Source organism: Leucoraja erinacea, chromosome 3 (genome assembly GCF_028641065.1).
Source record: "Leucoraja erinacea ecotype New England chromosome 3, Leri_hhj_1, whole genome shotgun sequence".
NCBI classification, from domain to species: Eukaryota; Metazoa; Chordata; class Chondrichthyes; order Rajiformes; family Rajidae; genus Leucoraja; species Leucoraja erinaceus.
The window spans coordinates 28,718,254-28,735,297 of NC_073379.1; the positions used below are offsets into that span (position 1 = coordinate 28,718,254).

Genomic DNA, 17,044 nt, shown 5'->3' on the forward strand with positions numbered 1-17,044 from the left:
AATTAAAATCAAATTCTACGCACTGGATGGTTATTTATCTCGCCAGGTGAAAGAAAAAAATAATGACTGGAAAAAAGCTCTCCTTTTGTTTTCGGACTTTTTCTCCTACTGTGGACAATCATACATCTTCGTTTCCAGGGATATTCTCAGTCCAATTTTAGACTTCTTTTTTGTGAAGTAAACATACTAAATTAGTTTTTCCCAATGTAGGGAAACAAAATTAAAACTATATTTTTCCATACAGACAAATGATAAAACAGTCTTCCCCTTTGCAGCACCAATAGTATGTTCCCGCCATCCCTAATTGTTTATCAATAGGAAAACCATGTTTTAACATGTATTTTAACAAAATCCAATTGAAGAAAAAAAATGAGGGTTCAACATCTGAGATTATTCCGAGTTTTTCCAAATCACGGACTCGAACTTCTTACTTCAGACTTCCACGGAGCTTTCTCCTCCGCGTGGGAGCTTTAAAAGTATAAAGGTAAAGATGTCACAATTAATAATTTTGGAATGGAGCCAAGCATTTCAGCAGCAAGGGGTTATTATCTCTTTTAGTATCTGGCATGCAGGGAACTGGGTTAAAGATCAGCGTTTTCTTCATGTGACCCCGTGTGTTGTTAATGGCTCAGAGGGACAGAACTGTCACTGTTGCCGCCCAATATAGCGTGGCCTCATCAACACATGACGATCAGAACACCCAAGGCATGTGGCGGAAAGCGTTCCTTTCTGCATTCACAACAAACCCTTTCCTGCCAGACCTCGTGTTCTGCCGTTCACCCTAAGGGAGCGTCGCTGCACCGACCGGCGAGCTGCATCTCAAACTGGGGCGCAGTATTGTGGGGCCGACCACTGCGGTCATCGCCACCCATCCTCCCCCCCCTCCCCCCTCTACCCATAGTTAACCATTTCAGGCAATGCTCACCGGAACGCCCCAGCTAATTTCTAACACCAAACATTTGCAACATTTCACCATTCACTTCTAACATTTTCAGAAAACTATTCTTTCATCAACGTCTCCCCCCCAACAAGCAACCCAGACACGGTCTTGTTTGTGTCGGTTACAATCCGCCGCCTTGGCGCACGGCGCTGGATAAAGCAATATCCCAGCAAAGTGCCGATTTTAAAAGTGAGCCGGATTGCGCGGTGCCGAGGATGGTTACAGTACTGTCCGGGAACATGCACATTCATCTTTCACCTCACTGAATGAATCTCACTGCAATCTCTCCACTGCAAGCAACGCAGACAACAGCGCTTCAGTGAGCTCCGAGCTCACAAAAAGGCGCTAGTGAAATGCAAGTCTGACTTTGTGCTTTAATAAATGTATATTGCGGGGGTTAGTTGCATCTATTTATCGGCTCAGGCTGGAGGAACTCCCTGCATTTAGAGACCGAGGTGGAATAAGGGGTAGTTTGTGGTTAAACCTGGGAATGAGGAGTGAAAAGTTATGTATAGATGGGGTTGGAGTGCTGCCCTGGAGAAGATTCAGAGGAGAATCCTTCAATCCTGTTGATTTGATTTGGTAATCCCCGGGAATGAAAATCCACCGTAGATTAGGACGATACCGAGCTAACTTTTCAGGCGCGCTGACAATCGCTAATCCTATTCTCGCCTCTCGCAGGGGAAATACACAAACGTGGTTTTGTACAGCGCTTTATCAAAGGGAAACGTTTTCCTACGCAGCATCTGAAAACCCAAGGGAACTTGGTTTGAAGTACTGCGGAGGAAAATGTTCCTCTCGGGAAAAACCTGCTCCCGGAAACTTGGCGAGCAGCTGAACTGGAAGTGTAAAGACCGACTGCAGTCTGCCTGTACCTGAGGAACATTAACAAGGGATATCAGCGACGGGCAACGCACGGAATGCAGAACGGCCGCATTCACTATCTCCAGTGGAGGAGGTGAACACGTAGGCCGTGATATCCACTTCACAGTGGCAGAACCCTTCACCACACTCCCTTTGCAGCCCTGCAACTTTGTTTTTGTTCCTTTAAGTAGTTTACTTCTTCCTTTTGGAGAATGTGTTGTGAATCTGCTTCCAATGTCATCACTGCAACGCAAAATATTTCCCGTTAACAGCCACCCAGTCCTATTGACAATCACTTTAAACATGTCCTTTTGCCGTGCGCCACTTTCCCGGAACAGAACAAGGAGAAACTTTTGAAAATCCCCAATGAATCTCCCCCCTCAATCGCTCTGTCATTCTCCACCCTCTCTGGTACGACTCAGGAAAATTCCTGAGCGCCCTATCTAGGGCCTTTGATGCAAAGATTCCCTTCATTGGAGGAGCAGGATTTGATTCTGTTAAAATAAGCGAATGAGGTGGAAAATTGGCTTTAAAATACATGTAACTCATGATAATGCCACAGAATAAAAAAGGACTAAGAAAACAAATAATCGTGCACTTGGCGTGATAATGACCCTGTAAAAAAATAATCTCCATATGGGTCCAACAACCCATGATGTCCTTGCACAGCACATACATTGCAGCAATGTCACAACCGAACCCTCATAATCTGCTCTTTATTACATCCGTCAACCTGCACAGCAACTGGCATATCAGCCCTTCAATTGCTGACTGTCCTTTCTGCTGTCTCATACACGCAAAAGATTAGTGGCTACTCCTGCTGGCAGGGCTGTATGTTCCTAACTGCAGGAACCACATCATTCATTGGAATTTTTAACTATTTGCTCTGGGAAATAAATTATTTTCTACAACTATTTTTTCCTTGTGTTACAGTGACATGGCAACATAAAAAACCCACCAATAAATTAGCTAGGCCCAATTTACAGAGGCATTTTAGCAAATCTGTTCATAGTCAGATCAATAGGAAAGTCCCAGCATTCAGTCAGATTTCAGGCTGGCTTTGTGTGGTCAAAATGAAGCAAAGCTTTTCCTGAAACCAACTGAAACAATTTCAGTCTGTGTACGATACGGTACGACACGATAAGATAAAATTTTATTCATCCCCAGAGGGAAATTGGCCTGCTGACAGACACAACACACAAGGTACACAAAAACTTGAAATTAAAAGTAAAAACAAAAAGAAAAAGACAAGCGGCTGCCGTGTGCACAGCGCCTTCACCGGGACAAATGAAAAAACAAACAAAAGACACAGACTTATCCCCTGGGCAGAGAAATCTAATCTGGATTCACCCCCCCCCCCCCCCCATGTCCCCCTTTGTTTTATCCACTTTGGTAGCAAAAATAGGAAGGAAGATTATCATCTAAATGGCGTCGTTGGGAAAAGGGGAAGTGCAACGGGATCTGGGGGTCCTTGTTCATCTGTCAATGAAAGTAAACATGCAGGTACAGCAGGCAGTGAAGAAAGCGAATGGCATGTTGGCCTTCATAACAAGAGAAGTTGAGTATAGGAGCAAAGAGGTCCTTCTGCAGTTGTACAAGGCCCTAGTGAGACCACAACTAGAATATTGTGTGCAGATTTGGTCTCTAAATTTGAGGAAGGACATTCTTGCTATTGAGGGAGTGCAACGTAGGTTCACAAGGTTAATTCCCGGGATGGCGTATATGCTGAGAGAATGGAGCGGCTGGGCTTGTACACTCTGGAATTTAGAAGGATGAGAGGGGATCTTATTGAAACATATAAGATTATTAAGGGTTTGGACATGCTAGAGGCAGGAAACGTGTTCCCGATGTTGGAGGGAGTTCAGAACCAGGGGCCCCAGTTTAAGAATAAGGGGTAAGCTGTTTTGAACGGTGATGAGGTAAACACTTTTTCACCCAGAGAGTTGCAAATCTGTGGAATTCTCTGCCTCAGAGGGCGGAGGAGGCCGGTTCTCTGGATACTTTCAAGAGAGAGCTAGACAGGGCTCTTGAAGATCATGGAGGGAGATATGGGGAGAAGGCAGGAATGGGGTACTGATTGTGGATGATCAGCCATGATCACATTGAATGGCGGTGCTGGCTTGAAGGGCCGAATGGCCTACACCTGCACCTATTGTCTATGGTTCTCCCACCGTCCCAGTCAGGGCCTTCATTGTTCCTCACGGTGGTCCCCCCACGCCAGGTCCCCATTGTCTTCCCCTCCTCCCCTCACGCTCATCGACCGTGAGGCCCCACAGCCACCAAGGCCCCTGTTGATGCCGAGTTAACATAGAAATCCTAGAGTCACAATCACCTATTTAGCAAACCATGTTATCTCTGATGGTTGAATCATTTGCCAATGAAATCGCTGGAAATCACTTGAACTGTGATGAATGACAGTTAATTCTTAAACTATTTCCATAATGAGATATTTTCAACATCTTACAATAAAATGCATGTGGTCCAGGTGAGCCTTTAATGTTATCTATTTAACATTTGAACACAGCAATCAAACTGGCCCTAAATGATGAATTAAATTAGACGAACTGTAATTTCTTTACACAAATATTTTAAACAAGGAATTTTGAAATTAAAATACTTTCAAATATGGAGAATTCAGCATCTACTTTAATCATACAAGGCTCGTTTATTCTCTATTTAACACTTTAGATGGTTAAGGTAATTTAAAATTATATCCCGGTTTCCTTGCGGTTCCATTTCTTTTAAGTGATTGGTTACTCAGTTAATTTAATGACATTAGAAGCGTTGGCCATCAGGGATCCTATCGAACTGTAATGTGTCAGCAGTCGGTATTAGATTCTGACCCAGAGACTGCAAGGTTTTTGTTGGGAGTGTTCTTTAGGTGCTTTTGCTTTGCTTCTGCAAACAGTGGGCAAATTAAAACTACCTTAAATAGTAAAACGATTGACATGGAAAATCTGGCTGAAAGTTTAAGAACTAGCAAAAGCTAGGAAAGGAACTTGAAATTCTGGAGCTCCGGCCAGAACGATGGATAACATATTTGGAACTGACAAAAGGAATGTGGTTAAAGATATTTAACTTTGATGCCATGACAATGTTACAATCTCAGACAGGAAAATATTAAGATCAAATCATAAACGACTAAACTTTTCAGACAATGTTTTAGTAAATGAAACATAACAGTCCATTCATGGCTTGTCAGATAACTAATACTTATACTTATCCATAGCGATATTTTATATTTGAGAAATATGAGGGAAGTCCAGAGCAAACCACAACAATCAATTATTGTATTCAGCACAGAAAGGGTCAATCAACTAATAATCAATTATTAATCTTGACTAACCAATACAGTATGGAATCACTGGCCCCTCTGTTGAATGCCAAGAACAAATACCCAGGGACTGTGAGTTGTTACATGGATTAAGTTGGGGGACTAACCAAGTCAGCACATTCCACTGAGTACCATATCCATCATTCTGCATCATTTCCAGAGCTCCCCTTGCCATCAGCCTTTGAATAATTTGTGAGAGGTATAGATTCAGCCATTGGCTGCTCTTCCTCATCAGATGGGAGAATTAATTCCTGTGCTTATCCAGTACATAGCACTGACTGACCTCAAGGTTCTGGACATCAGGATAAATAGCTAACCTCCATACCGTTACTGCAAGTCATCACACCAGTCGCAGGGCAGCAATGACCAGACATCCACAGCAATTCTAATAACCCTTTAATCTCCTGACTGTTTTTAATTGTGACAAAGAAATGGGATTAGAGAGAGGATTGAGAGGCGACAGGGTGGTGTAACCTGCTTAGATCACCATGCTCTTAAGGTAGATCAACCAATATTTCCTCTAATATTTAATGAAAGCAAGTCTCACTTGTCAGCTGGAGTCTAAAGAACAATTCCCTGCTCCATATGTAACAATGCCCAAAGGAGACAGGAGTTTCAAAGGTTCAGAGTCGTTAGAACTGTGTGATGCTGCATGATTTGGGGGGGAAAAAGAATTTCCATTAGAAATTTGGCAGACGCACCTCACAGCCAGAACTTTACTTGTAGATACCAGAGGTGATTCTGCTATTATATTTGATTTTGTTTACACTCTTCTTCAAATTCTTCCAGGGAAATGACAGAATTACTTGTGGATGATACAGCTAGTTGTCATGTCACAGGTTGTAAATCCTCCAAATGACGGCTTGGAAGCAGATATGGCAAATTACCAAATGAATTACCCCTGGCTCACTAAATCCCACCAACTTGATTATTTGGATGAGGCACATATATTTCAAGACTGCTGGAATGCTTGAAGGTAGAATTTTTCATGGGGATTTACAGTTACCTGAAATTAAAATCATAGAATTTTACAACGCCGAAGGAAGTTATACATCCCATCTGGCCTGATCAGTTCTTTGAAGGAGTGATCCAATTAATTCCACTCTCCCCAACTCTTTCCTCACAGGCCTGCATATTTGCCCTGTTAAATACGAACGGGATTCCCTTTTGCAAAGCTACTATTAAATCTACTTTCACTGACCTTTCACCCAGAGTCTTCCAGATGATTGCAATTTAATTTTAATGTTTAATTATTCATTTAGATTCAGTACAAAATGGATATTATATTTCTTTTTCAGTTACACATAAGATTATCTGAGTGGGGGCTGTGGAAAATAGAGTGACTGTTACCTGAGCTATTTAAAGTGGGATTCTGTGAGGGCGTTTATTAGTGTTTCTAGTTCTGAGCCTTCAAAGAATCTATCCACACCTAAAAATGTCTAGCACTTTAAATAAAGTTTATCCTAATCACAGATTATCTTAAGAGAATTCTACCGCAGGAAAAAATATTACACTAATCTAAACCTGATGTTACTGTGCACTAAAGGGCCATTTTCAAATGAATAATTATTATGAAAAGAGCAGCAGTTTTTTTTCCAAATGCTTTCATTACAGAACTGATTTGCATAAATGTCACATTCCCTTCAATCCACTGCATAGCACAAGATTCAAGGAATAGAGTGGAAAAACAGGAGCTGAGAGAGCAAGTCACATCTGAAATTAATAAGATACAACAAGACAATTAAATGTTTTTAACACAACGTCACACACACGCACAAATGGCCTATCATTCTACGTACAGTTGCAGGTATTATTTCTCAAGACAATTATTAAATAGGTATTTCTTTAAATTAGGCAAGAGCTCCTGGAGAATGCTGAAATTTGTAAGATGTCCTTTCACCACATAATGTACGATGCATTTCATGCATTTTTAAAGAGATAGCATCCCCTTCTATTGGTCAGCTTTGGCTGTAAGATTTTAAACCTGTAAAAGATTTTGTATGTTTAGGATGTCTCACCCCTGGAAATGTGTTAAAAAAAAATGAAAAACCTGAAAGCCGCAGAAAAGATTTCCTTCAAATGTCTCTTAACGAACTAAAATGATTGTAATACAAACTCGACTGAAGTATGAGAATAGGAATTTATAGGAATTCTAATTAAGTTTAAAGGGCTGAACAGGGGTCCTTGCCATTCCCCCCCCCCCCCCCCCCCCCCCCCCCCCTCCAGAAAACATTCAGAGAGCAGAGGTTCCATGACTTCCACTATGGGCGAAGGTGGGATTCTCAGTTGCGCATAGGAGGCTTCAGCAGAGCCATTAAAAGACTGGGTGGGGACACAAGCAAAGCTGTGTGGTAAGGGGTGGGTGCATGTTGCCTCAATTCTTTGAAGAGGACATGTGGCCTCAATTCCCTCAAAATTAGGATGCCAAAATTAAGAGCAAGCCACAAAGTGTTGGAGTAACTCAATGGGTCATGCAGCATCAGTATAGGGAATGGAGAGGCAACAAAGGATCCTGACCTTTGTCACCTCATCACCCCGTCTATTTCCTCCACAGATGCTACCTGACCTGCTGAGTTACTCCAGCACTTTGTGTTTCCTTCAAGATTCCAGCATCTGCGGTTTCTTGTGTTTCCAGAATTAAGAATAGTGCGCTCCTTGCAATTGTCTCATGGTCAAGCAATGAGACATGGTCAAGCAAAGAGTCCCTTTGAGACAGTGTGTCTTGGGGAGTGAAACGTCTCCTGCCCTCCTATACACACCTGTTGCAATTGTTGGCAGAATCAAGCAGGTAGGTCCATTACCTCAGTTCTGTGTCACCCAACGGATGAGTGGGGGGGGGGGGGGGGGGGGTCAGTACTGGGGAGGAGGGATAGAGCCAGAAGGAGGAAGGTTGGTTAATGGAGATCTTGCTTGATGAGCAGTTGCTTATTTGGCTGACATTTCAAATAGGTGTGCGCTTGGTAGCATCATTGGTTGTAATGAAGAAAGGCAGTGATGCAGCACAACCCAGAGCTGGTGGTGTTTGTTTCATGTGCATGCAAAGGAAGTCTCACTCTTGTATTTACCCAAGAGAGCCATGATGGAGTCTCAGTTGAACTGTCTGCACACTTCATGGTTGCAAATTTTGGGATTCTCTACGACTTCATAAGCCAGCCAATTTTGAGCACCATTGGTCTTAATTTCACATCATCGATTTTTTTACTTCAATCCATTTTATTCACTATCACTTTACTATATTAAAACACTTTGTTTCAGATATGGAAACATGTCCATGGAGATTAAACTCTTCTCTTATCCTGTAGTCTTATGTAAATGTGGATATACCGATGCCCCTGAACCATTGAATGCCGAGTAGATTTAACTCCTTCCCTGCTGAATGTTTTTTTACAAAATGCCAATGACTATATCCTACTATGATAGAGCTCATATGATGTAACAGAAGACTTAGTCCAAGTTCAAGGCAATGTACCTCACTTTTCCAATCACATTCTTTCCAGACTCAACGAGAGGTGCATGATTTTCCAATGCTAGCCAGGTGACGCAAGTGATTCCCTGCTCAAGGCCCAATGATGGTTCTTGCTTTGTTCCACCACAAACCTCATTTGCTCCTCTGTTATAGAAGTTCGCTTGTTCACCACCCTGTCACACATCACCCTCTCACACATCACCGCATCATCCTCCCACTTGCCCTGATTCTGCATGTTACAGCTTTTGCTTTTTCTGGTTCCGATTAAGTTTCTCCTACAGTAGATACAAGCTGAGCAATTCCAGCCCTTCCATAGTTTATTGCTGATTGATGTACTGAGGTGAGCTGCTGCCACTTGGGAACTGCTCTGCTTGCTATGAATGGGGAATGCCGAGCCCCTTGGCTGCAGACAGCAGTCAGTAATGTCAGTGTTATCTCCAGTTCCTTTCAATTGTCATGCTGTGCCACAATTTACTGCGGATTCTTTATTGGAAGGACAAATTAGTTAATCATAATCCAAAACAAAGTGAACAAACACATTCTGAAAGGTGCAAACTATAACCACAATTAAGTCAATTAAGGACATGTGTTGAACCCAAACAGAGCAACAAATAAACCACTTTTTGAGCAATTTGGGTCATAAAAAAAACAAAATTATTTTGCCATTAATTGCAAATGCAGATTTAAAAAAAATCAATTTTGCTAAATTAAATCCTGAATTGCTTCACTGCAGTTACAAATACCCCAGGGTAATGTGATGCTACTGCTCAGACAATAGCTGCAAATGTAGGGGTGAGTTGGCTTGCTTTTAGCCTCCCACCTGGACCCACCTCTCAAGGTTAGGTGTGGAGGTGTAGTAAGCCCAGGGAAGACCACAACTCAGGTCAGGTACTGTCTTGGCCCTACCTTGGAACACTCCGACATCCTTGGATAAGAGACAAGACTGCACCTGCTGCCAGACCTTGAAACATTTGGAGAGACATTTTCATAAATAGTAAATTCATGTAATAATGAAAATTACAACAATTATTAATAAATAAATAAATAAAACGAAACACATTAAAGCAGAAAGACATAACCAACAAGGATAGAAAGAAACAACTAAATGTAAAACAACTGCAGGAGCTGAATGTACCACAGCTTCTGTGAAGGTCTGGCTGGAGGAAGCTGGAGATATGAATGGCCCAGATGAGGCAAGATGTGGGTTATGGGCAGATGGAGCTAAATGGGGGAGTAGAATGAAACTGGGTGGTGGCTCAGGGGAGGGAGGGGAGAAAACCAGAAGAGGACTGGAGGAGCACAGGGAGCATGAGTTATCTGAAACATTCAGTGGTCATACCATTGGGTTGCAGACTACCCAGAATATGAGGTGTTCCCTTCCAGTTTGCATTTGACTTCAATCTGGCAGTGAAGCAAACCAAAGACTGGATTGGTGTGGGTTTGGGAAAGATATGTCAGAAACTAGAGGGCATAGTTTTAAAGTAAGCAGAGGACATTTCAAAGAAGATGTGTGGGACAGGTTTTATTTTTACACAAGAGTGGTGGGTGCCAGGAATGTGCATACAGGGATAATGGTGCAGGCAGATACATAGTGGTGCTTAAGACGTTTTTGGATAGGTACATGGAAATGCAGAGGATGGAGAGATATGGATCATGTAGAAGAGATTAGTTTAACAAGGCATCATGTTCGGCACGGCCATTGTGGGCCAAAGGGCCTGTTGCTAGGTTAAATGATGTTTTGTTCTATGCTATATTTTTCCCTATAACCAGATATTTCCTCTTAACTTGAAATAGACACCATCTTTGTGATATGCTGAGAATATATTATTATCTGAATGCTAAAAATGTTGGATGCAGACTGAAGGCTGCACTATGCCAAATTGGAATCTCGGTGTAAATTCAAGGAAAAGCACCTCATGGAAGTATCATGGAGTGGAGGCTTTTAGAGTAAAATATGCTGTCTATCTTTACCTTGGAATTGTCTATTACCAGCAGATCTTTTCCTTCAATCATTTGAGGTGCGAGCACACTGGCCTTGAAAAGAGGGTAATTTCAGAGGGGAGATGAGAGTAAACCACTGGAAGTTTGTCATCAGTCTGCTTTTGGAGCTCAGACCATGTGAGATTTGGTTTCTGCAATAATTCCGTCACCATCACTAGTAATTTTTTTATTTTTTTTAAATTCAAATTTTATTAGGGTTTTGCTTGGCTTAATATTCACCGGCGGCTATGATGGGGTTTGAACACATCTCCACATCACTGGTCCAGGCTTCTGGATTACAGCAACTGCAATTCTGTCGCACCCATGGTGATCACAGTGGCTCGATCCCCAGTGGGATAAGATATTACTCTATGTTAGAATATGGAAAAAAGTAGACTAAATTTGGTAAATCATGTGAGAAGAGATTTTCACAGAAAGGAATGAAGACTTATTAGCATTTAAAATCTTGGCTGTGGATATAAGGCAAGGAAGCAGGATGTGATCTTTCTGTCCATGTCCACTAGTAATTTGATCTTTATCTCATCCTCCTTCCTCGAGCAGTCACGTGAAGCGAATATGTGTGAGCAAACAATGTAATTATTTGTGGAAGGTTGCAAGCTACTGACAAACCTTTGACTCGAGCAATAAATAAAAGATTTAAATGGAAAATATTTTAAACCAACTTCAAACAGAATAAAGTATGGATGAAAAGCAGCTTTACTTTTGTTAGACAAGGTTTCTAACACTCAAGTCTCACAGGTTAACCCATGTAAAAGAAAGAAAAGATTTGCATTTTAATAGAAATAATAATGTCCTGATGTTTCCAAGAGCCTCATAGAATATGACGTGCAGTCATTGTACAGTCAGTATTGTACATTTGTAATACAAAGGATAGACAGGATCTTGATTTAACATCTCAATGGAAGTATTTGGATTCAGGCATTGTAGTAAGATCTCAGCACTGTTTCTGACAGTGTGGCACTGCCTCAGTACTCCTTCCCCCAACATTGAAACACATTGCTCCTACATTACACTGACCCCAAGTATTCTCTCCTGGTGATGAGATACTCCCTCAGTCCATGGGACTGAAGTCAGGCTCAGTCTCAAGCCCAGAATTCACAAATCACGACTATCAGCTCATCAGGTGAGAAACCATCTTTGATGTGTCAACGATCCCTTCTGTCCGGCCAAAGTCCACGTTAGAAAGTCAGGACTGACCTGTTTGGCGTGCAATGACTGTTACCGAAGCACATGAAACTTAATGCATGAGCCAAACCATGACATCATCTCTGAAGTCCAGAATTCCATACAGGAGTGGAAGCAAAGTTGGACAGTTAACCTATAATTTGTAAAGGGAGAGTCAAATTCTTGAAATATTGTGAATTCATTCAGCTCTGTAAGTGGCTCAGACTAATGTAGGAACTTAAAAAGAGTAAAAAAACTGAAAGAGATTAGTTACCTTTTCCAATCTACTGCACCACATTAGCAGACTACAGTTCAGAAGCAAAGATAAGGTAGACACAAAATGCTGGAGTAACTCGTGTCAACCTGAAACCTCACCCTTTCCTTCTCTGCAGAGATGCTGCCTGTCCCGCTGAGTTACTCCAGCATTTTGTGTCTATCTTCGGTGTAAACCAGCATCTGCAGTTACTTCCTACATAATAGGAAGGTAGATGTGGATGACCTGCTGTAGTCACCATTCTCCTTATTGTATCAGGGGTGAAGAGCGTTGGAGGAGAGGGATCAGCATCAGTAGGTGAACAATGACGTTCCAAATGCAGCCTGCAGCTGAACCACAGAGGCCAGTGCAGAGCTCAGCTGGAAGCAGTAACTGGAAGAAGTAGCATGCACCTGTCCAGCCCACTGTTCATGGCTCCAGAATGCCTGCAGTCAAGCAAGTATTTCTTAAAGTGAAGCAAGCCAAACTATTCAGAGTCTGCCCCCGCAAACAGCAATGTGAAACTGGCCAGATGATGCGTTTCATAATACAGAACAAGAGAGAAACATCCACCTGGACACCAGGAAAAACGTCCCTATTCTGCAAAATGGATCAACTGATAGGGCAGACTCTCTGACATCGCAGCTCTCCCCCACTAGTGAGTAACTGTCTTCCACTCACCGTGCATTTTTAGGAGAGTTTACATTAATGACAGAGGCTTAAAATTTAAGATGGTTAGAGGAGAGCTAACAGTATGTGGAACTGTGTTCTTTTAAGAGTTAAGAAATGCTGCGAATTATTGGTTGTAATGACAAGGATAGTTTGAACAGAGACTCATTTCTCATAAAAACAGAAAAAGTTGACAGGTGATCCAATACGGTCGTTAAAAACTTTGAATATGCTTTTATACGTGGGGACGACCAAAAACATGGGTCATAAATATAAGGTAGTCACTGATAAATCTGGAAAGGATTCTGGAGAAACCTCTTCAGCCAGACAGTGGCGAGAGCGTGCAATGAGCATGAAATGGTTGCTGGGGATGCAGGCAAGATATCAGGCAGAAACACGTGAAGGGCAAGAAACGTTGGTGGGCAAGATGAAGCATGTGCGGGGATAAGGGGCTGTCCCACTGCAGGGACCTAATTGGCGAGTTTAGAAGAGTTTGCCCTCAACTCATACACGCAGCATAGTCAACACAAGGTCCTCAGGGGTCTTTGTAACTCTCCTTCATGCTCGAGAGTAGTCCTCGCGTACTCGAGGCCTCAGCTAGGTTGCGGCGTATTTTTCAACGGAAAAATGCCCGCGAGTAAAAAAAGGTCGCCATGGAGAAAATCAATATTTTTTTTACTCGTAGGTTTAGTGGAAGTAGGTCATAGTAGGTCGGCATGTTACTCGTAGGTAATCGAGGGTAGTTGAAGGTAATCAAAAGTAGTCAAAGATAGTCTTGAACATAGTCGGAGGGAGGTCGAAGGAGATCGTCGTCTTCACTCTCCACTATTCGGTGTCCAATTTTCCTGAAGCTAATTGAAGCTAGTCTTCAACATAGTCGAAGCTAGTCTTCAACATAGTCGAAGGAGGTCTTCAACATGACACTTTTTCAAACTCTCCTCAACTCTTCTAAACTCGTCAATTAGGTCGCAGCAGTGGGACAACCCCTATAGTCATGTAGGGCAGCAGCACAGGCATGGACCAGACAGGTCTGTCTGAAGAAGGGTCTCAACCCGAAACATCGCCAGTTCCTTCTCTCCATAGATGCTGCCTCACCTGCTGAGTTTCTCCAGCATTTTTTGTCTACCTTCCTGTTCCTACATTGTCAGTCTGTGTAAGAATAAGGCAAGGAAAATTGAAAAATACCACAGATAATTTTCATCAGATACTAAAAGAGATGGATCTAAGTTTACAAGCTGAAATAATAATAATAATAATAATTTTTTTTTTACCCACTTATTGCTCGGCTACTTTCAAAGAGTAGAAAGATTGGATAAAAATATATTACCTCTGGTGATCGACTACTCGGATACACTGGGTAGAAATCATACTCACAGCACCCAACAGCTACAAAAGCACTCTCCAAAATGTTTTTTTACATCTGTTTATGTCTGTTATCTACATTTAGCTCAAGGGGACAGTATTAATTCTCCTATTGATCCTTTCAACAGATTTGTTGGGTTACTGTTAAGCAATAATGGCTGTAAGTTACATATTATAAGTTAACAAAGCCTCCGTGTGCCATTTGGTAATCAGGAATCACATGGACATCAATGAATTGGTCATCAATACTTTAGATTAAAAACTTTTGATCTGTTTCTTTGTTAAGTGTTGGACAGAGTGCTGACATCATACTTTATAGTCAAACGCAGCCGGTACCAAAGTGATAAGTTCAGAACCAGCTCCCTATGCAGAGTGACTGCTACTCATACCCCTTAGGCCAACACAACTACTTACTGATATGTCTGGGATGAAGTGCGTCAGATCAACTTATTAGAAACAGGAATGCTGAGAAATGGACTGCTTTGCTATTTTGTTTATCTCTTGTCACAGTTATAGCTTAACAATGGGTTATTATTTCACACTCGTTTCAAATCACACTATTTCACAATTCGTTTTTCCTCTCATTAAACAAGGGGTCAGCCTGTTCAAGGTGATTTAAAGTGTACAGTGAGTCATCACAGAGAATATGACACAAACAGCATTCTTTCTTTCCTTGGTACTGGCATGGGCTTTTCACAACAGGGTCTATTCAACTACTGCACCCTTTCTATGTCCGGCAACATGCTGACATTACAAAGTGAAAATGATGTAGGAGGTTTCCAGGCTAGTAATGGTGACAACAAGTTTATCTCTTTTGCCAATACATTTAAGATTGCATTACATTAATCTACATGATGTGTAGTACACCACTGGCTTTTCCAGCATTTGTTATCCATTCAGATGAATAGCCTGCTCGGCAGTTCCATTAGGCAGTTATAAGTCAACTACATTGGTGGGCCTGGAGTCACATATAGGCCACACGGGTTGAGGAAGGCAGCTTGTGAATCGAGTAGTTTTTGCATTGTCACTTTATTGACAAAAGCTTTTTAGTCCAAGTTCCACAAATACTTCAATAAACTCACCTTTTCTGGTTGCCATGGTGGGAACTAAGCCATCAGTTTGGTAACTTAAATCACCATGCTACCGATCATTGATAATGGGGGAGTACCGTGCTGAATTGAGTTCAGTTATGTTACAGACAGTGGAATAAAAACTGGACTAAAACTGTCAGCAAATGAAACTAAAAGTTAAATGTACCTAAATTTCAGACTTCTTAATATCATCAAAAATAGTTTACAACCTGAAGAAGAGTCTCAATTGTTCATCTTGTTCATGCGAGGTTAAATGCCAGTGCTGGCAACCCTGTGTTTGGGATTAATTGAGTTCCGAGTCAGTATCTGTCAGTATCATGATTTTCCACAGCGTAACCCTTTATCCCATTGAATCCCATGGTTTATTTGGAGTTGCAATCCTATGGGATGTTTTTGTCTCAAATAATGCCATTGTATCAATAATGACAAAGTGGCATACACCATTATTTAACGGCTGAGGCTAACGTTAGACTCGGGAGATGGACAAGGAAGTGAGGGTATCATGGCAAGTGATGGAATCTGACGATTGAGGTTCCTGGGTGTAAGGTGGTGTAGAAGGACTTCAGTGGGTCATGGGATAAAGCATGTTGACCAAGTGAAGTGGAATGAAGGTCGAGGGATCACATTAAGGAGCCAGTATAAAAGCCGTCCATATTCATTGCAGCTCCCCACAATATCAGAGAACATGCCTCGCAGACGAAGAGCAGGGGAGCACTGCACTGAGACATCTGTTCACATGTCCTCGGTCTGGAGAGCGCATTGGAAAGGATGGACTGCCAACCCAATTAACATGGTCATGTCATAACCAAATCCTATTGCCCCACAGTAATGACTGACCAAATATAAAAATTGCCAAAGTTTGCTGTTTCCTTCATATTTTGTGTATATTATTCCAAACAAATTTCATACGTTTTTGGAAACTAATTTGTGAATTCTGTAAGAAGGAATTTATTTTATCCAAACTGCCATGATGAGGGGTTGCCTGTAGTTTATAATTACCACATTGTTGAAAGTGGTACTCACACAATTAATTACTTAAATGAATTTTCAGTGGTGAGTTTAATGGATAGTTCATGGTTGAATGCAGTGACCACTTGCATCTAATTCTGTCGAGTTGAATTGTGGATTTGAGGTAATAGGAGTTTTCTGGTTAATAGTGCAGCATTGTGAAATGTGCAGGAGGGCAGCACAATGCTCGATGTCAGAACACTATTCATCATTCCACGTCACAATGGCTGTGAGACAACTTGGCAATTATCAAACCATTATTTTCAACCAATTGATCACCAAGGGAGATACAAAGTCAAACACTTAGAGCAATATGGGTTGGGGTGGCACAGTGACGCTTTGGTCGAGTTGCTGTCTTACAGGATCAGAGACACGGGTTCAGCCCTCACTATGGGTGCTGTCTGTATGGAGTTTGTGCGTTCTCCCTGTAACCGCATGGGTTTTTCCGTGTGCTCCGGTTTCCTCCCACATTTTGAACACATGCAAGTTTGTAGGTTAATTGGCTTCTGTAAAATGTCCCTAGTGTGTAGTATAGAACTAGTGCAGGGGTGATAGCTGGTCGGCAGAAACTCGGTGGGCTGAAGTCCAGTTTCCGCACGGTATCACTAAACTAGACTCAAAACAATATTAGTGGATGCTCTGTGGCTGGTAAATGATCTCACCGTCACGTATACAGTAGCAACAAAAATTTTCCAGTCTAGCCTTGGGTCACAAAATTACCTGGCGCAGATGAGGGCCATTCAGCCTATCTTCAATCAGTCACGTTAAACAGTCACTTTATTGATACTGCTCCCCTGCTTTCTCCCCAGCAAAATTTTTCCCTTCAAATATTTATACCTTTTTGGAAGATTTCACTGAATCTGCTTCCACTAAACAGTATGTTCCAGATCAC

The 17,044-nt window shown here is 41.9% G+C and overlaps 1 protein-coding gene across 1 annotated transcript in view; it reads right to left on the reverse strand.

Annotated features, from left to right (window-relative positions):
- The window catches only part of bnc2 (basonuclin 2), a 533,367-nt gene that overhangs the window by 383,174 nt on the left and 133,149 nt on the right, over nt 1-17,044 (reverse strand). The gene's annotated exons all lie outside the window — the stretch shown is intronic.